This window comes from Balaenoptera musculus, chromosome 13, assembly GCF_009873245.2.
Source record: "Balaenoptera musculus isolate JJ_BM4_2016_0621 chromosome 13, mBalMus1.pri.v3, whole genome shotgun sequence".
NCBI lineage: Eukaryota > Metazoa > Chordata > Mammalia > Artiodactyla > Balaenopteridae > Balaenoptera > Balaenoptera musculus.
Genome location: NC_045797.1, coordinates 30,726,303 through 30,753,777, shown reverse-complemented (window position 1 = coordinate 30,753,777; position 27,475 = coordinate 30,726,303). Strand labels below are relative to the sequence as shown.

The 27,475-nt window shown below is 43.4% G+C and overlaps 1 protein-coding gene across 1 annotated transcript in view; it reads left to right on the top strand.

The window, feature by feature from the left end:
• The first annotated feature begins 458 nt into the window (after positions 1-458).
• ANXA4 (annexin A4) overlaps positions 459-27,475 on the top strand; it is a 74,362-nt gene continuing 47,345 nt past the window's right edge. Inside the window, exon 1 of the mRNA XM_036873167.1 lies at positions 459-804. The gene's annotated coding sequence lies outside the window, so the exon portion shown is untranslated. The remainder of the gene's footprint in view (positions 805-27,475) is intronic.

The following is a 27,475-nucleotide window of genomic DNA, read 5'->3' as shown; positions in this document are numbered from 1 at the left end:
TGCAAAGACCACTTAGACCCAGTCAGTGCCTTGTTTGAGTCCAATTGGGGAGGCGGATACGAACAAACACTGTATAATAAGGGGAGAGCGCTGCATCAAGGCCGAACCCGGGAGCTACTTGACCAGCAGCGAACCCAGGTAATGGTAGAGAGAAAGATCTGGAACTGCTCCGAACTCCCATTTCCAAAGGCTTCCCCAAGGAAAGGGAACTCGTGTTTTCTCAAGGGAGAAGTGGAACTACTGGGAACTTTGGGGTATGTCTAGTGCTGAGAGGGAAACGAAATGTGCCGTTCTGATTTCACTTTCCACTTTTCCGGCGTGAGAAAGTGCAGTGTCTCGCGGAGGAAGCTTTGACTCTCGGCAGGAATTCCGGCCGCGGCGGGCGCAGGGCGTGTGCGGGAGAGGTCCCGCGGCGCGGCCCTCCGAGGGTGTGGGGGCGCCCGGGCACCGGAGACCTGAGAGTCCGACTGCTCCGACTCGAGGGAGCCCGAGCGGGGCCGGGCGGGGCCGGAAGGCTGGGATCCAGGCTGGGGACAAAGCCGAGAGCGCGACGCGCGGCTTCGAAGCCGGTGCAGCCCCTCCCCGGGTGCCAGGCGCGGCGGTCCCGGCCCCGGCGTCCAGGTGCGCTTCGCCCGCGTAGGCTTTTCCGGTCTCGTGGGCAGAGAGGGACAACCAGGAACTCGGGCTCAGTCTCCACCCCGAAGCGGGGCGGGTCCGCCTGCGATAAGACCCGCTGTCCGGCCCCGCCAGGGTGTGATCTCGGTGACCGCAGAGAAGGAGCGCCGTCCCGTCTCGGCCCCAGCGGTAAGGGGGTCCCGGGCTCCGGAAGGGGCGCGACAGCCCGGGAAAGCCTCGCGGGGGTGGCGGGTCCGGCGCCGCGCCGGTCCTAGGAGGGGGTGCCCGCGGCCGGCCTGTGGGCCCGCCCGGGCAGGCACAGGGTGGAACGGGCCGGACTCGCTCCGGGTGGGCAAGGGAGAGGCAAACACCGCCCTTGTCCACCGGCACCTTCCAGGAGGACCTCCAGAGCAGTTTATGCAGCTCAGGATGTACACCAGTTAGAGACCACCGCAGTTATTTATTGAGTTCATGTGCCAAGCACGGTGCTGGATTTAGGCATTACAAACAAAGGATTGAGTAGTATTCCCTGGAGCTGACTCAGTCCAACACCCAAGTTTTGCTTTTTTAATTCTTTCTTTAATCCGTTTAAGAAACGTACTCCTTTCTCCTAGTCTGTTACCCTTTCTCTCCGTGTGTACCTAACGTCCTCAGCACAACGCCTGGCACATGGGAATCTGATATTATTATGAGATCCATGACCTGAGTCTGCCGATGGCACAGCCTCACTCTTTAGTCATGGTTTTAACCAGCTGGAGACTTTCGGACCAAAGAGGTTATCGCTTTTCAACAATCTGCCCAACTTTAAGTGCTTCCCAAACTGATGCAAGTCTTCTGTAAGCTGTTGGGAGCATGTGGGTCCTGAGTAACCCACAGCTTTCATGAAAAGTGGGCATCTGCTCTCTCCAGCTGCCAGTGGGAAGAATGAATAGGGTCCCCCCCTCTAAATGATCCATCCCATTGTCCATCAGTTCTAGAACCCTCCACCTCCTCCTTACATTGCAAGTAACTCTCTTGATAGGGAAGCCCTCGCTCTTTAGTTGCCAGGGAATTCTCAGATGACAGAAGTGGAAGAGCAAGCAGCAGAAGAAGGGGACAGGGATGAGGAAGTGGGTAACCATAGCCGCCCAGGACCAGCTGACTTCCCAGAGCCCTTTCTGGCCAAGGCCACATCCCCTACATCAGCTGAGATCAGATTTCTATTGCTTTGGGGGTACACGTGCAGGCACAGACATACACACAACTACTGGATCAAAGGTGTCTGTGAATTTCCCTCCTAGATGTTCTTGCATTTGGTTAGGGATAATTTTTCTCTGAAAGCTATTTAGAGGGTAACGTTTGCAGTCAAGTCCGAGCACACCAGCCCTCAGTACCTGTAGAGTGAGAAGCCGCTTGGTCATCCTCAGACTGTATCTTGCGGCCCATTTCTTTGCTTATGTCTAGCCGCTCATTTGTTTCCCAGCCTTGCTCATCTGCTTGTAGACTAAGCCTGCTCTTCTCCAAGGGAGATGGAGGTGAGGGGCAGCACCAGGATAACAGCCCTTGTGCCAGGGAGTACCTGTAGCTTCAGAATAAACAAGAGGGGTAGTTTTCCTTGGGTGTCAATTTTATCCAGGTATTTGAGGATAAAAACACTTTTCTTACAAAAACAATTACAGATATACTTTGTAGTACGATTTAGATACCTTCTTCGTATAAAACAAGACACTTCTAAACTTTTTGCTTGGGCTTTGGGCTGCAATTTGACCCAAACCTAACCTTTGGGAGTTTGCTTTTACTGCAGTTAGGGCTACTTATGGAGGCAGTTTGGTGGATGCTGCAGTATCCTCCCTGGAGGGACTTTGAGTAACAGCCGTGCTAGGTTACTCGTTTAATCTTTATTTCAACCTGAGGCGGGGTTATTAAGCTTGTTTTACAGAAGAGGATCCCGAGGCTCCAAGTGGTGGTCCTTAGTCAAGGTCAGACCCCTCGCAAACAGATTTAAATCCAGCTGCTGGATACTAAAGCCTGTTCTGTTATTCTCCCTGTCCTACTGTGGCTGTGTCAGTGCTTGGTTCAGAGTGATTTGGCATTTGGATTTGTGGCTTCCTGGCTTATTAACTAAATCTTGATCAATGTTTTTCTTTGCCTTTTCAACTTTCTTCTGGTCAAGCTGATATGTAAACCATGGTGGGAAGAACTGGACCTGGCAGTAGTGTGGGGATACAGGTTAATGGCCCTAAATTCGGGAAGGGCTTGGCTTGTGGATGCGGGAATAGACTTACTCTTTGTGGCACTGGGCAGAGCTGGGTGGGAATTTTTGGATGGCAGGTTCTGGTTGGACTTAAGAAAGTGGCTTTTGAAACCCATAGGCTGGGTGGCTTTGGAGCTGGCGCGAGTCTCTCACCAGAGATATCTGGGCAGAGGCCGAACAGCCCCTTTCTGATGGAGCTGGAAAGGGGACAAGGTTAAACTAAGATGACTTGTAAAGCCGTAGTTTCCAAACTTCAGGTACATCCCTCTGGAAGCTTGCACAGCACACAGATTCTTGCCCCAAAAGTTCTGATCATTGTGACAGGGTGGGACCCAGGAACCTTCCTGTCATTGGTTTTATTGGGAATAACTTGTTAGTGTTCAGTTATGTTTGAACTGGACAGAGAGCTTTGCTGTGGGAACCTGCACCACCACCTGTGAAGAATTTATTTTAAAGGTTCAAGATGCTTGAGGTCAGTAAATTGCCATTCTGCTTCTTGGTCCGGACTGCTAGGCATAAAACCCATGTGGAACATTTTATCCACAATCAGCAGCAAGGATAAATTGCAGCCAAAGGCCAGACTGTAAATTACTCTGGAAAAGACCTTCACCTTTTCCCCCCGCAACATCATTAACCCTTTAAGGCCTGGATATAACACAGCATGAACAGCCTGACTTGAAACAGATCAGGAGACCCCGTGAGTGGACCTTTGTCAAGTCATCAGAAAGACCTCCCTGCCCAGTCACTGTGGATTCAATCCTCTGGGTTAAGGCACTCACCTCCCCCCACCCAACAGGTAACGTTAAATTATTACCAGGAGCTAGTGTAGAGGGGCCTTGTGGTGAATGGGAACACGTTCTCCTGATTCATGTGTAGTGGAGCCATCTCTGGAGGAGGTCCTTTGTGGACACAAGCCCGGTGGTATCAACAGCCCCCAGCACCTGCCTTCTCACTCCTCTCCTAGGGGCTCAGGAAGGCATTTTCTAGATCCTGCGTAGCTTCAGCTTCTGTTATTGCTGCTTTTTGATGCTGTACAAGGACCCATTGACTCACTGGTTCTCAACCTTGTTAGAGTCACAGACCCCTTTGAAAATCTTTTCTCGTTTTATTTATTTATTTTTATTTTTTGGCTGTGCCACACAGCATGTGGGATCTTAGTTCCCCGACCAGGAACTGAACCCGTGCCCCCTGCAGTGGAAACGCAGAGTCTTAGCCACTGGACCGCCAGGGAAGTCCCTGAGAATCTGATTAAAGCCACGAATCTTCTCTTGAGAAGAATAAACACGCCTTTGACATTTTCCCATACAGTCTCAAGGGGTTTACGGACACCCTTCTAATCCCAACCATGGATGCCTAGACATTGTGTTCAGAATTGCCCTGAAATTTGGCAACGTTTCTCAAAATTTTAAAATCCATTTACTTTTGTTCCATCAATTTGAATACTAGGAATTTATCTTAAAGATATACTTGGACATGTGTGTGGAGACATGTGTACAAGGATATATACATTGCAGCATTGTCTGTAGCACCGCAAGTTTGGAGACGACCTAAATATCTATCAGTAAGGGGCTGGTTAAGTTCTGGAGCATCCATACAATACAATACAATGCAGCTGTTAGAAAGTGGTGCAGGGGCTTCCCTGGTGGCGCAGCGGTTGAGAATCTGCCTGCCAATGCAGGGGACACGGGTTCGAGCCCTGGTCTGGGAAGATCCCACATGCCGCGGAGCGACTGGGCCCGTGAGCCACAATTACTGAGCCTGCGCGTCTGGAACTTGTGCTCCGCAACGGGAGAGGCCGCGACGGTGAGAGGCCCGCGCACCGCGATGGAGAGTGGTCCCCGCTCGCCGCAACTAGAGAAAGCCCTCGCACAGAAACAAAGACCCAACACAGCAAAAATAAATAAAAAATTAAAAGTCAGTACTTGTAAAAAAAAAAAAAAAAAAGTGGTGCAGGTTGATAGGAACGGATATAGAATGATATTGCAGATATATATATATATATATATATATATATATATATTTAAAGCAAAATACAGGTTTACAAGATATGCTAACATTTCTGTATATAAGAATCGTGGAGGCTATTTATATTCTTAGGTACTTGTTAATGCATAAGTACTTCTGAAAGGATACACAGGAAAATTATGACTGCCACTGTAGTTGGAGGGAGGTGAAGTTCTTAAAGACTTATCAACATATACTTTTTGGTACTATTTGAGTTTTTTTTTAATCATGTTCATGTATTGTCAGCTTTTTAAAACAGAGAGTTACAGATAGCACCTGTCCATTTAACACTGCTTGTGAAGAGGGAGAATGAAACAGAAATGAAGAATGTACAATTATCAAGTTTTCCAACCTTAAAATTAATATATGGTCATATACTTTCTTATTTGTATACAAAGAGCTAGCATGGAATGTGCTTTGGTTTCCAATGAGGTGAAGTAGAATCGCTCATACATTTCATTTGGCTATACTTTAACTGGTTGCAAAAATATTGTAAGGTGCCTTGACTTGCATGGTGGGGAAAGTTCTGCATTTAAATGATCCGATGGTTCCATGTGTTTTTAGCTGCAGAAGCAGAGAGAGGAGGTAGATGGGATAAGTCACAGCTTGTAGACTAGATAGACCTGCTGGGGCAGGGCGCTTTGTCAGAGAAAGTCCTCACAGTGTTATCAGGTCATGGGCACTCAGAGACCTGGCTTTGGCTTCAGAGCCTGGACCTCCTTCTGCGGCTCAGTCTGTGAGGTCTGTGCCTCTCTGTAGGCTGAAACCTAGTGTTCCCTATGAGCCTGACCCTGTGCCAAACACCTGGCATGTTATTTTTAAAAAAATTTTCACCTATGTTAGGTGGGTCCTGCTAATGTCGTCTCCATTATACTGATGCAGAAACTGAGGCACAAAGGGATTGAGGAATTTGCTCGACATCACATACTAGCAAGTGGTAGAGCCAAGATTTGAACTTGGCAGTCTGATTCTATCTCCTGTGCTTACTACTCTGTTATACTATATAATGGGTTAAAAGTGGGGAATCAGCGTGAGAAGGCAGGGCTGGTAGACTAAGCTGACTACGGGGTTGGAGTTTTTCAGATGTAAAGAGGTAGAGGCTATGTCCAAACCACTGGTCCAAGATGGATTTGATGTTGCCTGGGTCATTCTAAGTAGGCAGGGAGTCCCAGCTGTTAGGTGAGGAGTGGAGCAGACATCAAACGAGGATGATGTGCTGTGTCATGATGCTGGTGGTGCAACCCTATGGGAGCAAGACTTGGGGCAGCATCTAGGGGCAGGAGAGGCAGCTCAGCACCTCAGAGAAGGGTCTTCAGGTGGTAGGCAGGATGTCAGTGGCCGCCGCCAAATGGAAAAAGGTTCATTCATTTATTATACAATGTGACATATGCTAGATATTCAAGGATAAAATACCCAGACCCCGTCCTTAGGGAGACAAACAAGCAAATCAACAATTAAAAAATCACAGGACTGCATGATAAATTATCTGATACACTATGCACAGACTGCCATAGAACTGAGGGGGTGTACCTAACTCCATCCTGGGTGATCAGAGGAGGCTTCCTGGAGGAGGAACCATCCTGGAGGTGGGCTAGGAGAAGAAGGGCTTATGCACAGACATGAGGATGAGAAAGCAAGACCAGGCACAGTGGAGGAGTGGCACGTCAGCCAGAGCAGGACTAGTCCCAGTGGCCAGAGCGGGAGGGCCCTCAGAAATTAAGGCCATTCTGTAGGCCCACGGGAGACAGGACCAATTATTGGGGGATGGATAGGTCTTAGAGAGTCCAGGGATCCCATACTACAAACTGCTGGCCTAGGTTATAAATCCCTGTTTTCTTTTGCATCTGCTCCAGTGCTTAGCACAGTTATGTGATAAATGTTTTTAAATAAAAAGGAAGCTCTGGGTACCAGGAAGGAAATCAAGGCAGAGATTCAGCCTTGGAAAAACAAGACTCCCTGCCTCCCTGCCCTACACTAGGCCAACTCTTTAAGGTTTGGCTTGGACATAGTCTTCATCCCGATTGGCTTAATCTGGATAAGGGTTCTCCCCTGCGTGCTCCTGTCTCCCTGTGATTCCCCTGCCACAGGAATGTTCACACTTTGGTGCCTGATGATAGGCCTGTGCCCTCCCCTCAGCTTTGAGCTCCTCTGAGGGCAGGGCCATGTGCCCCCAGTCCTCTGGCCTAGTGCAGAGTAGGTGCTCACCAAAGGGATGCTGAATGAATGTACTATTTTTCATGGCCTGGAAAATTCAGTCCAACCTCCAAGCCCCACAGAATGACCCATTTCTGAAAATGACTGTTCCAGCCTTTATCTCTACTCTCTTCATGTCCTTAAACCAGCCCAACTCCACACTTAATGCACTTGACCCTTGAACAACTCGGGGGTTGTTCACTTCCTGCACAGTTGAAAATCCATGTATCACTTTACAGTCCATCCGCTTATCCTTGGTTCCTCAGTATCCTTGGTTCTACACCCGCGGATTCAACCATCTATGGATGGTGTACTGGTGCAGTAGAATTTAGTGGAAAAAAACTCAGGTATAAGTGGCCCTGGGGAAGTTCAAACCTGTATTGTTCAAGGGTCAACTATACTCTTTTCCAAATAAGTCTTACCATTCATAATCAGAGCTGAGGCTTCGTTTTTACTGTCTTTGCCTACAGACGTCTTTGCTGTTTAAATCCTGTCTGTCTTTCTAAGCTTTAATCAAATGAGAGCTTTTTGACTCTCTTGGGTGGTGGCGGGACGACTTAGTCTGTAGTCTCTCGCTACCCTGAAGGTCTTATAACAGTTGCCGAGCACTGCTGTGTCATTGGATTGGTTATATACCTGTTTTGTTTCTCTTACTAGCTTACATGCTCCTTGAGAGAAAGATCATCTTCATCTCTGTTTCTCTCACAATGCCTAGTACCTGATTGGGGCAAAATAACTATTTAAGTAAAGACGATGAGTGCCTGCCCACACAGCAAGTGGCAGTTTTGGAATGGGGGGTCTCATGCAGGGACTACCTAAATGAGAATCAGGGCCTGGAACTGGGTGTGAGGAGAGTAAGCAGGGGTGCTTATTGGAACTTGATTACATAAGGTCTTTGAGCCCCACCCAAGATTTACTGACTCAAGCTCTAGAGTCTAGCGTCCCCCAAATCCATTTTTCTAAACACTCCCTGAGTGATTTTTGTGCACACTAAAGTTTGAGGACTTTTCCCAGGTACCGTGCTAGGTGCTTTACTCTCTGTACTAATTAGAATCCTTTTCAAGCCATAGCTCCAGATGCCAAGTCCTGACATCATCCAAGGCCAGAAGGAAGGAGGAAGTTGGTAGGCTGACGCTATCTCTTTTAGCATGGGGGACACTCTGTCTCCAAACCTCTTGGCAGGCTTGCCTTTATTTCTCATTGGCCAGAGTGTGTCACATGGCCACTCATAGACCATTGTGGCGGTTGGAATGGGCTTGCCTTGGACCAGTCATTATTTCTTCCTGGGGAGTCCCACCTTCCTGGTTTACCAAACCCAGTCTGTCAACTCATGAAGGTTCTCTTAATGAGGAAGGAGGGTATAATGGGGATTGACATTATTGCTAATCCTGGCAGAAATCCTGCACAATAGACACAACTATCTCAGATTTATGCCAGAATAAACTGGCTCTCATAGTGGGTTTGAATCTTGGAGCAGGGACTGGAGCGCCGCCCTTGTTCTGGATTCCCAGCCTCCTACCTCCAGCGCTGAATGTCCTCCTTTATAGCCTAGGCCAGCACTCACATGCAGGAAGAGACTTGAATTTGGAGTTTCACAGATCTTATAAATTAACAGAGCAGGCCTGCCAGAAGTAAAGCATGTTTGCAGTGGGTGGTTTTGAGAACTCTACTGTTTAAATAATCTTTGGCAAACATATTTCCTGAGTCATATTTATGCATAGCTATGCTTGTATATATTAAACGGTGTTAATGTTATGATACCCCCCCCTTCCATTAATAAAATTTTGCCTGTTTTTTCCCCCCATTACCTTATTCTTGATGTAAGATCATGAGTGGGAATCTACACTTATAAAATGCCCGTGGGGTGGTTTGGGGACCATTTTAGGCATCAGTAGTTGGAATCTAGAATCATTACTCTAAAGCAGTGGTTCTCAAATTTGAGAATGCATCAGAATCACCTGGTGGGCTTCTTAAAAACTAAATTGCTGGGCCCCAGCCCCAGAGTTTTGGATTCTGTAGGTCTGGGGTCGGGCCTGAGAATTTACACTTTTAACAAATTCTCAGTTGATGGTGACGTTCTTGGTCTGGGAGCCACACTTTCACAGCCACTAGGTTATATGAACTTCTTTTAGGTTGAAATACTGGTCTGGATTTATTGAAAAGATAAACATAGTGGGATTTTAATCATGTGCAGGGCGCCTTCTACCTTTTTCAGGTTCTTCTGTGCTCCCTAAAGCTGCCCTGTGACCTCCCCACCAGGGCCGTGCTTTGGGTGGACTGGATTCCCAGGGTTTTCTGTACTTCAGTGAATGTGGGGAAGGCTTATTCCTCAGAAGTGAGAGGATGAAGTGGCATCCACACACCCTCCCTCCAGGCCAAGCATGGTTGTCTGGGCACTAAAGGTGGCCTTAAATATTGGTCTTAGTTAAACTCCTGCTTTTACCTTAAGAAGAAAGGAATTTCTGATATGTGCTCAAACATATTTATTGATAGAGGAACTTTGAGAACATTATGCCAGGTGAAATAATCCAGACACAAAAGAACAAATATGATTCCACATATAGGAGATGCCTAGAAAAGCCAAATTCAAATTCATAGAGACAGGAAGTAGAATGATGGTTAGCCGAGGCTGGGGTGAGGGGGGAATATCGAGTTATTATTTAATGGGTACAGGGTTTCTGTTTGGGATGTGGTGATGGTTGCATGATATTGGGAATGTAATTAATGCCACTGAATTGTACACTTAAAAATTGTTAAAATGGTAAGTTTTGTTATGCATATTTTCCCACAATTAAATAGAAAATCATCCTTCATCTCTGTTCTCCCAGTGGTGTGCTGGAGCGTTCTTGTATCAATCCATCAGAGATGGTTGTTAAGTGTTCAGGGGTTTTGCAAGCTGATTGTTAAATATAGCCACTATTTAAAATTCAGTTAGGGCTTCCCTGGTGACGCAGTGATTAAGAATCTGCCTGCCAATGCAGGAGACACGGGTTCAAGTCCTGGTCTGGGAAGATCCCACATGCCATGGAGCAACTAAGCCCGTGGGCCACAACTACTGAGCTTGCGCTCTAGAGCCCGCAAGACACAACTACTGAGACTGCGTGCCACAGCTACTGAAGACTGCGCTCCTAGTGCCCGTGCTCTGCAACAAGAGAAGCCACTGCAATGAGAAGCCCGCGCACCGCAACGAAGAGTAGCCCCCGCTCGCCACAACTAGAGAAACCCGGTGCACAGCAACGAAGACCCAACGCAGCCAAAAATAAATAAATAAAATAAATCGATTAAAAAAAATCAGTTAAATCAACTTAGGCATAAATACATTACATTAAAATAGACATATTTATACATAAGTTTTATGTATTTATTTATTTATTTTAAAATAAGTTTTATTTAAAACAACCCATCACTTTCCAATTATTTTACTACATTTTACTATTATATATGGTCTCTTATGTCTGTGTGGTGGAAATACTATATAATGGTGTACTACTGCCTACTTATTCCCAGCTCCAAGTTCAGTGACACCACATAAGTAAGCTGAAATTGGTCATGTTGGAAATATTTTCACCAAAGAAATGGAGACAAACCAGGGTTTTCTTTCCCTGGAGAGCCGGCTGTTAGTTTATTAGCACACCCCTGGTCTCCTCATGTCTCGCTGGTGGAGCAGGGTTGGAGTAAGCTTGTAGGGATAAAGCACCAGCTACTTGGGATCTTCCAGCCAGACTTTCCTGAATTGAATTCTAGCTCTTTCCAAATAGCCATGTCATTGGGTGTTTTCCCCATGCCTAAAAAAGAAGACGTGATGGCTAAGTTTAGTGGGTAGGAAACTGGATGAGTCATATAGTAAGCGAGTGACTTTAACCTCCTGGGCAAGAGTTTCCTTAACTGGAACATGAAAGGGGTGGGAGAAAAACTAGTAGAAATAGAATAAAGCACTTATTCTAGCAATGGGGAAGAGAGACTTTTTAAAAAAGTTTTCATTATGGACTTTTCCCCACATATACCCAAAGTGGGGGAACAGTAAAATGAAGCCCCATATACCTGTTCCTCACGCAGCTCAACAATTATCAACATTTCACCAAAAAAGAGACTTTTCTAACCATTGAAGTAATAATAAGAGGGAAGAGTACGAAGGAAAAGACGGGAAGAGTAGAAAGTACAAAGGTATGATTTACAATTTTTCTTCCGAATTTTGACTGTACTAAAAGGAGAATATGAAATTGGAAAGATACATAATAAATTCTTGATATAAAATATTAAACTTTATAATATATTTGTAATTTCTAGAAATGTGTTAGTGAAGCACCAAGATCCCCAAAATGGGCAAAAAATGCAAACAAATAATTCACAAAGAAGGATACAAGTGGAAAAAGAGAAGAGAGTGTTCCTGCTGCTCCTTCAAAAAAGCAAGTTAGGGCTTCCCTGGTGCCGCAGTGGTTGAGAGTCTGCCTGCCAATGCAGGGGACACGGGTTCGAGCCCTCGTCTGGGAAGATCCCACATGCCGCGGAGCAACTAGGCCCATGAGCCACAACTACTGAGCCTGCGCGTCTGGAGCCTGTGCTCTGCAACAAGAAAGGCCGCGATAGTGAGAGGCCCGCGCACCGCGATGAAGAGTGGCCCCCGCTTGCCACAACTAGAGAAAGCCCTCACACGGAAACGAAGACCCAACACAGCCAAAAATAAATAAATAAAATAAAGAATTATAAAAAAATTGCAAATTAAAAAAAAAAAGCAAGTTAAACCAACGATAAGGTTCAATACTACACCTCCTAAATATTAAATTATAAATAAATAGTAAATAAATAAATAAAGCAAGCAAACAAGCTTATGGCTGGCTGGGATTTGGATATCCTTTGAAATTTGGAGGATAACTGGAAATATAATTATCAGATATCACAAGGAATAGGTCCAAAGAAGAATAAAATCTACAATGCTAACTCTAAAGATTGTAGTCATAGCATAAAAAAAACCTGAACAGGGACTTCCCTGGTGGTGCAGTGGTTAAGAATCCGCCTGCCAATACAGGGGACACGGGTTCGATCCCTGGTCCAGGAAGATCCCACATGCCTCAGAGCAACTAAGCCCGTGTGCCACAACTACTGAAGCCTGCACACTAGAACCCAACTACTGAGCCCAAGTGCAGCCAAAAATAAATAAATAAATTTATTTTAAAAAAACCAAAAACCTGAACAACCAATAGTAGAGGGACATTGAATAAATTATATCAATACAGTGGAAGAATATAAATTTAGTAAAATAATAAATATGATTGTGTAGAATTAGGAAAATTAAGAGGAGAGAGTAGAACATAAAATGATATACATACTGTGATTACAACTGTGCTAAAAGATTGGAACAAACAGTAAGTGAAAGTTGATGGTAAGTTTACATTTTCTTTAAATGACCTTTTCAATGCTCAAAGTTGACTTAATAATTTACAAAATAAAATCAAAGGGGGAAATAGATGTGATTACTTAAGACCTTATAGTCTCTAAAATTCTATGAAAGTTGATCTTTTCCATTTGTAGGAAAGATCCATAATTTTTAGCACTGCACTGGAAGATTCTACCTCTGCCCACATTCTCACTGGGTTTGGGAAACAAGTTTATCAGACCATGCAGGCAACTTAAATAATAACAACTGGAGGGAAAGAGAGGTAACAAATAAAATTAATGCTAACTATCCTGGGTCCATACATCATTGTTACAATTACAAAATCCTGAGGTTGCTAAACAGAAATAAAACCGAATAATGAATTTTCTGCCACGTACATTTTATAGTAAATAAAGGTTATTTTTTAAAAGCTACCCAGTATTTTCTGTTTTATCTTTTCTGTGATCTCTTAAGGTGTTTTTTTATTATTTTGTTTTTATTATTTATTTTTTTGGCTTCGTTGGGTCTTAGTTGCAGCATGCTCTGGGGTTGTTGTTGATGCACGCGGGGTCTTTCATTGCAGCTCCCGGGCTTCTCTCTAGTTGTGGTGCGGGGGTTTTCTCTTCTCAAATTGTGGCGCATGGGCTCCAGAGTGCGTGGGCTCTGTAGTTTGCAGCTCATGGGCTCTCTAGTTGAGGTGCTGTGAGCTCAGTAGTTGTGGCGCATGGGCTTAGTTGCCCCGCGGCATGTGGGATCTTAGTTCCCCGACCAGGGATCAAACCCGCGTCCCCTGCATTGTAAGATGGATTCTTTACCACTGGACCACCAGAGAAGTCCCTCTTAAGGTGTTAATATGAGATTTTTTATGATCTCTGCAGATAGTCTCCATGTTTTTTAGAAGGACTCCTGTTGGAGGATTTATTTTTATGGGGGAAAAAATAGTTGAATCCAAACAGTAGTGAAAAGAATATTATTTAGATATGATTTGGTAAGCCCTCTTAAATACACATGAGTGTTTTAAAAATAAAATCTCTTGCCACGGGACTTCCCAGGTGGAGCAGTGGTTAAGAATCCGCCTGCCAATGCAGGGGACATGGGTTCAAGCCCTGGTCTGGGAAGATCCCACATGCTGCGGAGCAACTAAGCCCGTGCACCACAACTACTGAGCCCGCGAGCCGCAAGTACTGAAGCCCGCGCACCTAGAGGCCTTGCTCTGCAACAAGAGAAGCCACTGCAATGAGAAGCCCACGCACCGCAATGACGAGTAGCCCCCGCTCGCCACAACTAGAGAAAGCCGGCGCGCAGCAATGAAGACCAAACGCAGCCAAAAATAAATTAAAAAAAAAAAGTCACTGTTTTTCAAAAGTAAATTTCTTATAAAATTAAACCAAAAAAAAAAAAAATCTCTTGCCACTCGGGAGGGAGGAAAAGGGTGATCATAGAAAATTAATCTCGGCCTTGATGTGCTAAATACAGAATATTTAAGCCAAAATCTTCAGTCTCAAAGGATTTCTTGATGTTATTATGCTAATCATTTTCTCCTCCTATTTAGAATGTATTCTTCTGCCAATGGTTCCCTGAATGTTTCTTATGAATAATTAAGTGGGTTATTTTCAGGGATAAGCTTTGCCTTTAAATATTGTGAGGCTTTTGTTCTTTTGTCATAGACCCATAATGTGTTTTTCTTTCTTTTTTTAACAAATGGGGAAATTAAGGCACCAAGAAGATAAATAATTTTCTTGGTGAGATCTAAAAGAGATAATCTGAGATAATCATTCACGTAAAGTGTTTAGAACAGTGTCTGACACATTATAAGTGCTCAACAATAGCTATCATAATTATTATTACACAAGGTATGTAATAGAAATATAAAGTGAGCCACAAATGTAGGTTTGAATTATCTAGTAGCCACATTTTAAAAAATAAAAAGATACAGGTGAAATTAATAATATCAATTATCTTACCCAATAGATTCAAAGTATTATCATTTCAATGTATAATCAGTGTAAGAAATGATTAATGAGATATTTTACAGTATTCTTTTCGTACTAAGCCTTAAGAAACCGGTGTGTATTTTATACTGACAGAACATATGAATTCTATTGCTGAAGTTTCATCAGAAATACTTGATCTGTATTTAGATTTAATAAAATTTAGTTTTCATGTAGATTCACATACTCACATTATTTCAACCACACATAAAAGTTTTCCAAAAAACTTAAGTACCAAAAAATAATTTTCCTTTAATATTTGCATCCACATTGAAAAAACTGGTTCCTCTTTTTTAGAATTGATTTGACTTTAAAATGAAAAGCATATCACTTTTAAAACTGCACCTGTCCTAGTTAATTCACTAACTCTTATGCCAATTGAATCTCTTTTTCCTTACTGTGCCAGTCATAATGCTTCTGCCTCTCCTCTCAATTCCACATCAGTAAGCTGCCTTCATTTAAAATTTTTAAATGTGTCCATGGTTATTTTTTCACACTAGAAAATGTTATAATTAAAATAAGTATTTAAATGTGATTACAAATTACAATTTACATAGATATCACTGTAATTCATGCTGTCTGCAAGACATATTCAAATAAACACATTAAAAATGTTGCATCAATCCATAGATAGTATCAGTCAAAGTGAATCCATCCATTGACACCAAGTGGATTGGCAGTGTGATTAGATGTAAAACTAGAACAGATGCAACGAGCCTGACATGCGCACTGCACAGTGCAATGGTTAAAGTGAAATGTGACCCCACCAAAACATTGCAGCTGTGTGTTACGGAAAAATATCTTATACTGCCTCAATTTAAAACTTTAAACTTAATTAAAATTAAACAAAATTTAAAGTTATTTTCTCTGTCACACTAGCTGCATTTCAGTTACTCATAACCGCTGTGGCTTGTGGCTGTGGCGTTGCACGGCACAGGTATAGACTGTGTCTGTCAAGGATAGGGTGGACGGGACACTTTGGTCCCATCCTGTGCACCTTTTTGTGTTGGCATCAGCTTTAAGCAGGAGAGAAGGTTGTTTGTACAGTGCCTGATCGAATTCCCACCTCTAGCTGGTTTTCTCTTTGTTTCTTTCTGCCTCTCTGAGGTAGCATCTTTTCCTACCCCCAATGCCCGGTTCTCTGATATATAAATGATGCATTTCTGCCAGGGTTCTTTTCACTGGTCACCTTTCCCTGCATCTACTCTGCCTCTTGTCTGGTTTGGGGATGAGTAGGGTCAGTTAAGGGTCTACCTCACAGCTTCTCAACTCAGGTGGCTGGGCTGGGCTTTTCTGGATGGATCCCCACATCAGACAGCTGATGGAGGCGTGTAACCCGTCTCCCCACTATCTCCCTCTCTCTGTCTCTCTCTCTCTCTCTCTCTCACACACACACACACACACACTCACTCCATCTGCCTCAAGTTAGTTTCAGTTCCTCTCAGCTTCTGACATTGTCTCATGTCAGTCCTAGAGCTTTGGGTTTTGTCACGGAGTTTCTTCCATTGCCTCCCCGTGCCTTCATGAGTTTTTATTTTTTAATTTAATTTAATTTTTTTAATACAGCAGGTTCTTATTAGTTACCTATTTTATACATATTAGTGTATATATGTCAATCCCAATCTCCCAATTCATCCTACCACCGCCCCCCCTTGGTGAGGTTTTTAATGAAAAAACTGGGAGAGGCGGCATCAGAAATAGCAAGTTCCCTGTGTGAATCAGACATCCACTGTGGGAGAATTTTAACAGTTCTGTATTTGTATTCTTCTTTCAGAGTCAGCTTGAACTCTGGAAAGATTTGGAAATAGAACCCTGCGCTGGCCCACTGAGGGAGTGTCTGATCCAGGGGGGAGTGGAATTGCCCACAGAGCTAGATCTTGCACATTTGCAGGGCGTGGAGGTGCCAGAAGAACATGTGACATTGAAGAGAGCAGTGTTTATTCTCTGCTCGCTTCCAGATCTCCAAGGTTGAAGCACTGTAAATCTGTGAAGGAAAACCTAGTTGCTTTTCCTGTTCATTTAGGAAGAGTGTATTCTTCCCTCGTGGCGAACAGAAGTGGTGGTATTGGTAAGGAAAGGCCTGGGATGCAGAATACCTGTTTTCCTACCTACAGGCAAACAAACCCTAGCAGGACAAGAGGACGCCGGGCCACGTCAGGCTTTCTCACAGCCTCTTTACCGGTCACTCCCCTCCAGTACTGTAGTTTCTCATTCGGGTCCCGTCTGTCTCCTCCCTTCCTGCATCACAAGGATTTTGTAAAGAACGATGGAGTGGATTTTAGTTTCTCTGGGAAAGATTGTAAGAGGAAGGCCAGATGTTAGATTCAGGGTTCTTTTCTCTGTTGAGGTGCTCCCCTTGTTTACCCTTAAGACTTATGATGGCTGAGACAAGATAGGAGATCAAGAGTACTGGTCAACCTTGAAATTTGGGTCTCAGGATATGCGGCCTGTTGTTTGTGATTCATAAGGAGGGGTCCGGGTAACCCAGGTGCAGATGGACATACAGAAGCTCTGGTGATAGAAGAGACAAGAACTGGAGATCAGCACCAGTAACTTGTGATCATCCTAGGTGAACAGCTAGTGGCGTTCCTGTCTTAGAGTCTTACTTGCCTGGAATAGTTTACTTATGGTATTTCTGAAGGGGAACATGGAATTAAGTGACCTTTCACATTTCCTTGAGGGCCTCTAATTGTAAAATAACTCGGAAAATGGATCGGGAAAACAGTGTAACCTGTGGCAAAGCTTAACTATGCAGAACAGATTTTTCTCTTTGAATAGTTGTTATCCCTGAGGAGCCATGGTTTTACCCGTGATGCTGTGCAAAAGCCGTATGGATTTTTGGATTCCACTGAGTTGGACTTTGCCTTTGAGTGGGTATTGCTAAATGAACGAGAACAGCAGCAGGCTTCCCCTGAGAGGCCACTGTCAGCCTACAAAGCTGTATAGGTGTGTGTTATCTTAATCATATACTTTTGGCTGTAGACATGTTTACTATCTTATTGAAGTATAATTTACATACAATAAAATGCACAGATCTTAAGTGCTTAGTTCAAGGAGGTTTGTTTTTTTTTTAAGGAGTTCACTTTTAAAAAATTATTTTTTAAAAATTGTGGTAAAATACACGTAAGATAAAGAAGATGTGGTACATGTATACAATGGGATATTACTCAGCCATAAAAAGAAATGAAATTGGGTTATTTGTAGAGACGTGGATGGATCTAGAGACTGTCATACAGAGTGAAGTAAGTCAGAAAGAGAAAAACAAATATCGTGTATTAACGCATATATGTGGAACCTAGAAAAATGGTACAGATGAACCGGTTTGCAGGGCAGAAATAGAGACACAGATGCAGAGAACAAACGTATGGACACCAAGTGGGGAAAGCGGGGTGGGGTGGTGGTGGGATGAATTGGGAGATGGGGATTGACATATATACACTAATATGTATAAAATAGATAACTAATAAGAACCTGCTGTATAAAAAAATAAAATTCAATTTTTATTGGAAAAAAATTATTTTTAAAAAATTGTGGTAGGGACTTCCCTGGTGGTGCTGTGGATAAGACTCTGCGCTCCCAATGCAGGGGGCCCAGGTTCGATCCCTGGTCAGGGAACTAGATCCCACGTGCATGCCGCAACTAAGAGTTCGCATGCCACAACTAAGACCTGGCACAACCAAATAAATAAAAAAAAAAAAAAAAAAAAAAATTGTGGTAAAATACACGTAAGGTAAAAGTTACCATCCTAACTATTTTTAAGGGTTCAGTTCGGTGGCATTCAGCGCATTTACATTGTTTTGCAACTATCACCACCACTCTTTTCATCTTGCGGAACTGCAACTCTGTACCCGCTAAACCATAACTCCTTTTCCTCCCTTTCTCTCACCCCCTGGCACTACCATTCTACCTTCTGTTTTATGAGTTTGACTAAGTACCTAGTATAAGTGGAATCATACAGTATTGATCTTTTTGTGTCTGGCTTATTTCACTTAGCGTAATGTCCTCAAGGTCCATCCATGTTGTGGCATATGTCAAATTTCCTTTCTTTTTAAGGCTGAATAATAGTCCATTGTGTGTACGTACCACATTGTTTATCCATTCATCTGTCAGTTGACACATGGGTTGCTTCCATCTTTTGGCTATTTTGAATAATGCTGCTGTGAACATGGATATACAAATATCTCTTTCAGTCCCTGCTTTCAATGTTTTTGAAAGATACATATATATATCCAGATTGTATATACCTAGAATACATATACCCATAAGTGGAATTGCTGGATCACATAGTAATTACGCTATTTTTAACTTTTCAAGGAACCACCATGCTGTTTTCCAAAGTGGCTGTACTATTTTACACTCCTGCCAGCAGTACACAAGGGATCCGGTTTCTCCACATCTTCACTGACGCTTGTTATTTTCTGTTTTGTTTTGTTTTTGTTTTTGTTTTTTGGCTGCAACACGCGGGATCTTAGTTCCCTGACCAGGGATCGAACCCGCGCCCTCTGCAGTGGAAGCACAGAGTCTTAACCACTGGACTGCCAGGGAAGTCCCATTTTGTTTTGTTTTAATAGTAGCCATCCTAATGGGTGTGAGGTGAGTTCAATGAGTTTTGACAAATGTATGCAGCTGGGTACCACTGCCCCAGTCAAGATAAGGAACATTTCAGTCACCCCCTAAAGTTCCTTTCCTCATGCTCCTGGGCAGGTATATCCCCTCCACCTCACCGCCACCCGCCAAGCCCTGACCCTAGGCAACCATTTTTGTGCTTTCTGGCGTTATACATTAGCTTTGTTTTTTCTAGAATTTCATATAAATGTCATATAAACACTTTATTTGGCTTCATTCACTCAGAATAATATTTTAGAGATTCATCCATGTTATCACTATATCAGTAGTTTACTGAATAGTATTCCATTGCATGAATATTCTGCAATTTGTTTATCCGTTTATCTGTTGATGGACATTTGAGCTGTCTCCAGTTTGGAGCAGTTGTGAATAGGGCTCATGTGAACACTCTTGCCCAAGTTTTTTTGTGGATATGGGTTTTCACTTATCTTGGGTAAATAAGAGATGGAATCCTGAGTCAAAGGGTAGATTCATGTTTAACCTTATTAGAAACTGCCGAATAGTTCTCTCAAGTTTGCAGTGTTTGAAAGTTTCAGTTGCTCTATATCTTCTCTAACATTTAAGGGTGTCCGGTTTTTGTTTTCCTTTTTTTTTTTTAACCATTTTAGGGGATGTGAAATGGTATCTCATTGTGGTTTTAATTTGTATTTTCTGCATAACCAATAACAGGCATGTTTTCATATACTTATTGATCATTCATATATCTTTTGTGAAGTGTCTGTTCAAGTCTTTTGCCCATTTAAAAAATTGCCTTGTTCATCCTTGTGTTATGATTTTTAGTTCTTTATATATTCTTGATTCAAGTCCTTTGTCAGATGTATGTGCAGTGAATATTTTTCCCCAATCTATGGCTCTTCTGTTAATTTTCTTCATAGTGTCTTTTATTGAGCAAACCTTTTTTATTTTGATGAATCTTGTCAATATTGGCTTTTATGGCTAGTGCTTTTTTGTGTCCTATCTAAGGAATCTCTGCCTACTTCAGGGTGGAGAACATATTCTCCTATGTGGGTGAAAAATAAACCCCAGTGGGACTGTGGCGTTGGCTGCACCACCCTCAGATTTGGACCTTCCCATGGCTGTTTCCCATCAGAGGGATGGCACGGATTCTCCTGTACTAGTGTGAACCTGTCCCACCCATGCTGCCAGCACCTGCCAGACCTTGGGTCAGTGAATGAATCCAACACGTTATTACCACGCACGTTACCCAGAGGCAAACCCACCACTTACCTGTAGACAGGGCTATCTCATGTCTACATGAAGGGGTGGGCTGGGCGCTCTCTGTAGTCTTCTCTACCCTTAAAATCCAACACTGGTGGAAATGAGCTCTTTCTGGGGCCAGCATTTCTGCTCCATTTCTACTCCCGCTTTCTTTGTGTACTTACATCATGGCCTTGGATTGCTCTCTCACCTGTGGTTTGCTAGACGTTTTGATCTGAAACGGGGGAAAATCAACTCTGGGAGATCAAAAGTATAGTTGTGATTTAATTCTGGAAGGGCGCTGCCTCTAATAGCGTAAGTAAACTGCCATCTGGGGCTTGAGAAAACATGTCAGAGCTGTGCCAAACCCATGTTAGACTTTGAATGAAAGCCCATGCTGTTTTCGGTTCGTAGCATAAGCTGGAAGAGCTATTTCTAGCATCCCTTCTTTCTCTCCCTACTGGTGTACACTGGAGAGTCTAAATATTGCCGGCATTAGGATAAACATAACCAAATGGGTCCATTATTTCAAACCTTTGACACTGGACTCAGACTATCCCAAGGGTGTGATGCATCAGTCAGTCTCTGAAGCAGGCTGCACTTGGGGTACCTTCATATTGTGGTTGGAACCCCTGCACTGAGTACAGGATTCTGGGCCCTGTTATGGGGGGAGCGGCACAGAATGTGCCTGGATGGACTCCTTATGTCCCTCTCAGCTGGAAATGGCACAACTCTGGCCATGTGTCAGCTCCAAGAGACACTGTCACAGAGCCACGTTGCCTTGTTCTCCCACTGGAAAGGCTGGACGGCTGAACTAGGGCAGGGGCGTGTGGGGTTAGAAATGTGGTCTCTTCAAATAGCCAACAGTCTTGTAATCAACACTGTTGACTGGGAGCTGTCTGCCAGTCAAAGTGTGGTCTAGTTTCCAGTGGATAAGTCTGGGAGAGGAATGTTTTTGTTGTTGTTTTGTTTTGCATCCAGCTTGTTAAAGACATGATGAAGAAGAAAACATTTAGCTCAGCAAAAGATGTGACAATTTAAAGTTTTGATTCCATTATTACTCTAAAAGCTTCTAGCATTACGCCTGGCCTAATGCATAATGGTACACGTGTGTACACATGCCTGCATTTAACATGGTATAGTATAAAGGTCTCTAGGGTCACGGCTGTGACTGAAAACACAGCTCCTACCACCCACTACATGAGTGACTTTGAGCATCATGCTTAACTTTTCTAAAATTTAAGTTATCATGCCCAGTTCACTGGACAATGAGAAGGCGAAAAGGTAGACTATTGATAAAGGACCTAGGCACTCAGTATAACTAAATGGTCAATAAATATTTATTTGAAAATAAAGTCCCTCCAGCTCCAGCACACATGGCAAGGAATACAAGATCAGCTTTCCTGCTGCTGAGCCACTGAGCAGTGGCAGAGGCTGTCCCACGGAGGAGTGAGCCCCAGGACCAGAGGGAGGAGATTAAAGGCTGGGAGATGAGGCTTCGGAAAGGTTGTAGAGTCCTTGCAATGGGAAGGAAGTTCAGCAGAGTTCTCGCCAGCCACCTCCAGGATTTTTTTTACTCATAGGCTACTCTTGAACAGACAAGGCACAGGGGATAATTTTCTGTATGAAGGGAATAGATGGGGTGATGAAGATGTGCCTTTTAGCACCTAGAATGGTACCTGGCCTGGGGCAGGCATTCAGATCATATTTGTTGAATGAATGAGCATGAAATATCAGTGAAACTATCCTATCAGTTCCATGATTGAGAGCAATAATTGGTGTTACCAGTGCATCAGCTTCTTGTTTCTACGGTCACTAGCCTGAGAGGACGAGGGGAATCCAAACAGTTTGTCTGCAATTAAAAGGCAGAATAATTTTAAAACACCACCAACAACAAAAAAAACAGCCAACCAGAATTCCAAAGATCTCCAGTCCACAGGAAGCATTTGGAGTCACTCAGATAACGAAAGAAAATTACTTAGGAAAATGTGAAGCCTTATACTATGGAAGCTGAATACAGTACCCAGAGAAACACTCATAAAATTTATTAGACTATGCGTTGATTTGTGCCCTGCTTGAAGCTTGTGCCTGGGGACACTGAGGTATTATGTGAAGTAGAAAAGACATGTAGCAAAGCAAGCATTGAACTAAGAGTGCAGGGCCCAACCAGCTCTCCAGCAATCATTAAGGCCACCTCATTGCTCTTTTTATTTTTCTAATCTTATCTCTTAATACAATATAGAACTCACCATAGCCAGCTTTCATTATTATATCACCCAGTTGGTTTGTAAAGTGGAGATAATATCATGACTCCAAAGGTTACTGGGTAGATTAAGATCATGTAGAGGAGTGTTTAATAAATGTTCCTTCCCTCCTTCTCCCTGCCTTTTGGACAAAGGAATCAGAGTAGAAAACTTTAATAGACTTTGGCATGACGTGGGAATGGTAGAGAAGGAGTGAGGATGTTTTAAATTATATGTAAAACCTGTGTTTTTTAATTATTTGTGGATTGAAATTATTATTACTGTTCCCAACAGTGCTATGAATAAGTGGCTAAAATTTGGACAAAAGACTGTTAATAAGTTACTTGCCAGATGATGGGTTGGAATAGATTCTTCCCTGTAATTGCTTAGCAAATAGGTTTCCAACTTTCCATTCATTTAGCTTGCACACTTTGCCTTGGATTAAATGTTTGAAAATGAAAACGCCATCCCGGCAGCAAAATTTCCTTTGTTTTTATTATTTATTTATTTATTTGGTTGCGCCGGGTCTTAGTTGTGGCAGGCAGGCTCCTTAGTTGTGGCTCGCCTGCTCCTTAGTTGTGGCATGTGTGCTCCTTAGTTGTGGCTGGCTGGCTCCTTAGTTGTGGCATGAGAACTCTTAGTTGCGGCATGCATGTGAGATCTAGTTCCCTGACCAGGGATCAAACCCAGGCCCCCTGCATTGGGAGCGCAGAGTTTTATCCACTGTGCCACCAGGGAAGTCCATCCTTTACCTTTAGAAGAATCTAAGTTCCAAGGAAAAAGAGTTGCTTTCATGTTCCCATTTCATAGACAGTTTTAAAAACCTTTAGTGCCTAGGTGGGGCCCACTCGCACTCCACAGATCCACAGACTAAATGTTTAAATTTGTCATCCTGTGGGATGTAAAATGAAACCATGTACCAAAGAAAAATGGTGAATGACTCACTCCCATGTGATCTTCCAGGGAGGAGAAGGATTCAGTAAGAATGTGTCACAAGGACATCAGATCCCTTCACAATGAAGGTTGAGGTTGCCTGTCCTGGGATGTGAGTCAATGTTATGAATCTGAATGGAGGCTGCCAAGTTATGTCGGGGTCTCAAGGAGAGCATCTGGTACTGGGGTGAATTCATCATGGTGCCGCATCCAGCAGCACCAGAGAAACTGTATTTGTTAGCACATCAGGAAGGGGTTCACCTCTCAGGGACGGGTTCATATTTATAGGCTTATCACACATATGCACTCACATGCTTGCACATGCTAATTTATTTATTTATGTTGAGAAATATAACTGCTACTTAGACAAAATCCTCATATTCCAGTGCTTTGTAGACAGGTCCACATGGGAAGCCAAACTCTAGTCCAGAGGTTGCTTGGCAACCAAGGAATCAAAACAAAGAGTTTTAGATGGATAAAATTCATATTCATAGTGGGGAAATGTCTGACGCCTGAACCATTGATCCTGAGGCCAAGCCACCCTTTCTTGAGGCCAGGGTTTTGATAAATATTTCAAAGTACTCTTCTCTGATGGTTTTGGGTTGAGCCTGCATTGTTGATGCACACAATTTTTCTTTAAATATGTCTAATACCCTTCAGCAAGCTAACTTCATCTCGGGAGCCATTCTTTCTCCTTGAGATGAGTTTGCATATCTTTGTTTTGATGATTATTTACTGATTTTACTAGTCAGTCTAATTTGCCTGCTTTCCAAATTCTGGGTGAGTGGGGAGGAATGCACCACACTGCTGCCTATATGGCCTACTGAAATATTACCAGGAGTCAGGGCCTTGTTCACATACCTGCAGTCTGCCGTAAGGACAGGAGAAACTTTATGCTTGAGTCAGTACCTGGCTTGCCAATTCTGGGCAGTGATACAATAGGGCAGAATGGAGGGTAGTGTAATAATTATCCTTCTGGACATCCTCGAGGAAAACAGTAGGGATGTGTTCTTGACATACCTAATTTTTCTTTATGAATTCATCATAAATTATTTCTGAAAGTGTATGTAATCTTACTTGAAATAGGTTGAACTTATTTTTAACTTATTATTCCCTTATGTAACTGCCATTGGGATAAGTCTCTTACATTTAGTTCCCAGCTTTCTTTCAGTTGCTCTAAAACTATGTCCTAAAATCTTCAGGAATCCTATCCTGAGCCCTAGGTGAGGAGTTCCCATATTATAAAGGAGATGCAGTTTCCCACCCACTGCATAACCCATAGGGTTTTTTAAAAGGCATCGCAAACATATGGTCCCTTCAGCCTTCATCTTTTCATCTTTTCATCAGAGTCCTGATGCTTTTAAGGTCATTTGAGCGACACCCAAAACCGAGTGTGTCTGCATTTCACAGATGTAAAGACTGAGGCACGGTTGCTAATTATTTGCCCCCTTGTGAGCCACAAAGGAGCTTGTACAACCCCAATACAAAGCCTGAGTCATTGTGAACTTGGTCATACTGGTCAGTTTATGTGATTGTAGGCTGGCCTTCAGAGAGAAAGAGCAAATGAATCAAGGAGGCTGAGGCAGAAAAGGATTCCTATAAAGAATCCTTGGCTCTGCAGGCCTGCGGACGTGTGGGCAGCCTTGTAGGGATGGAGTTTCATGTAGAAGGGCCTTTCATCCTCTGGAGGCTGATTATTCTGCGCAGTTAAGAAGAGGCCTACAGCGATTCTGTATTGGGGGAGGGGGTGTTCGATTCCTTCCCCCATTCTTGCCAAGAGTTATTGAGGTGCCAGATACTGTGCTAGTAAGCATGTGTGTGGGTTCACTCTACACGTATTACCTGACATCTAATGAAGGAATCAAAGGGTGCCATTTACTCCATTCATTTCTCAAATCTATTTAGAAACTCAGTTGGTACTAGTAAATAATAAATATACAACAGCTGTCTTTATATAAATGGATTATGCTGTGTGCTGTCCAAGTTTTAAAATAAATTGTCTGGCTAAAAGCACCCTGTGTTCAAGTGTGATACAGTTTTTTCCTTTAGTAAAATATTTCTAGCTCATTGAATAATGACTCTCAGTATTTCCAGAAAGCTTTGCTCAAGCCACCACTGAAATTTGAGTTTTATGTAATGTTAATGTGTCATAAAATATTATTCTTTTGATTTTTGATCAACTGTTGAAAATGTAAAAAACCATTCTTAGCTTGTAGACTGTAGAAAAATAGAATTTGGCCCCTGAGCTGAAGTTTGCCAGTCCCTCTTCTATACCATTATCCTGTTATATCTTCATCTTCCTGGTATCTGAAATTGTCTTACGTATTCATTTGTTTGTTTGTTGTCTGTCTTTCCTGGTACATTGTAAGCTCCACGAAGGCAGGTTCTTTGTCTTATTCACTGTATTATCTCTATCAACTAGAACAGTGTCTGGGATATAGAGTTGTGTTATGAATATTTAGTGATTGAATGAATAAATCCATATAGTTTAGGAGCCACTAAATCCAATAAAGTCTTCCTTCCAAATACCTCATGTGTATATCCTATTCCAGGGGCCACATCCTACCCAGATCTTTGCCTCTGTTTCAGTGCAGATCTTTGTTCCTGTACTAATACCTCGAGCCTTCCTGACCCCTTGTCTCTGACTCTAGTCTACCCTCTAGTATAGTAACTTGCTGAAGTATATTTTGTCTTACATCATTTCCCTGCAAAACCCAAACCTTTTCACTGTTTTCCCATTCCTACAGTATAAGTCAGACTCCTCAGGTGCACATAAGGGGCCCTTGGTAATCGGTCCCCGACCTGCTTTTCCACCCGTATCTCTGAGCCTTCCCTGTAAGGAGCCCTCTGCTCCAGCAGCTTCGTCGCCTTGTTGTCCCTGAAGCCACTGCTCATTCCCACCTCTGCACCTTTGCTCCGGCTGTGCCCCAGAGCCAGTGGACACTCCCCATAGGAAGGGATTGACCCCTAGGTCATAGGAGGTAAGTCTGTAGCGAGTGATGGGAAACAAGGAGGAATGAGCTAAGCCTCAGATAGTGGAAGATGAAGAATGAACGTGGCCAAACATGACTCAGTTGGTGATAAAGTGGGGCAAGAACGATGTAGTTATTCTGGGAGAACGATTGAAAAGGGCTGCCTGGCAGGGTTATCTAGGCCAGTGCTTTTCAAACCACTGTGTGGACAGATATTCGGGGAATCTTGTTAAAATGCAGATTCCAGCAGTAGGTCTGGAGTGGGGGCCTGGGATTCTGCACTTTTAAGAAGCTCCCACGTGATGCCCATGCTTCGGGTTCTGGGATGATTCTCTGAGTATCAAGGATCTAACTACGTGCTCAGGAAAGGAGCCTTTTCCATAAGACCTGGATGTGGAAACAGGAAGCCAGTTGGCCTGTTCCTCAGAGTCCTGCCTTCAATAAAGACGTTTCTTGCATTCTAAACGACTGAATAAATGTGTGATGGCTCCAGTCTTCTTGCTGAAGGAGGGGGTGTTGAAGAGAACTAAGGGCCAAGCTGAGCGTGTAAGGCTGCAGCTTAAAGGGAAGAAGCACCTTTATGTCCTGAGATGGTGGCAGTGAAAGTGGTCATTGGGAAATGAAAAGTCTAATGTTGGTTGGGCCAGTGGCCTGTCATTATACACAAATGCGCGTGCGCACACACACACACACACCCTCATTTAGGGTAAAGGCTGGAGTGCAGTGCTTTTCCCTGATGCAGTCGGATTCTCTTTTCTCTCCAAGAGGCACCTCTTCTGATCCACTAGAGCTCCCAGTTCAGAATCTAGGTTTGGCTTGAGTACAAGCAAAGTACCTCACCCTAACTAAGCAAGAGGAACCGTTTCTGTAATGTGTTATCTCCAAACAGAAGAGCAGGTAGCACAGTATTTTGCTGGCGTAGTTAACTCGCCCCTTAGAACAGTTTCTCTTTAATGATTAGCCTGGCCCTTGTCTCTTTGGCTAATCAATAGCTGGCCTTCTGATGAAATTGGGTGTTATTTCCCTGTGGCTTAACTTTGTGCAAATTGTACGTTATCCTGATTAATGATTCTAAGGACACTTCTCTTATCACA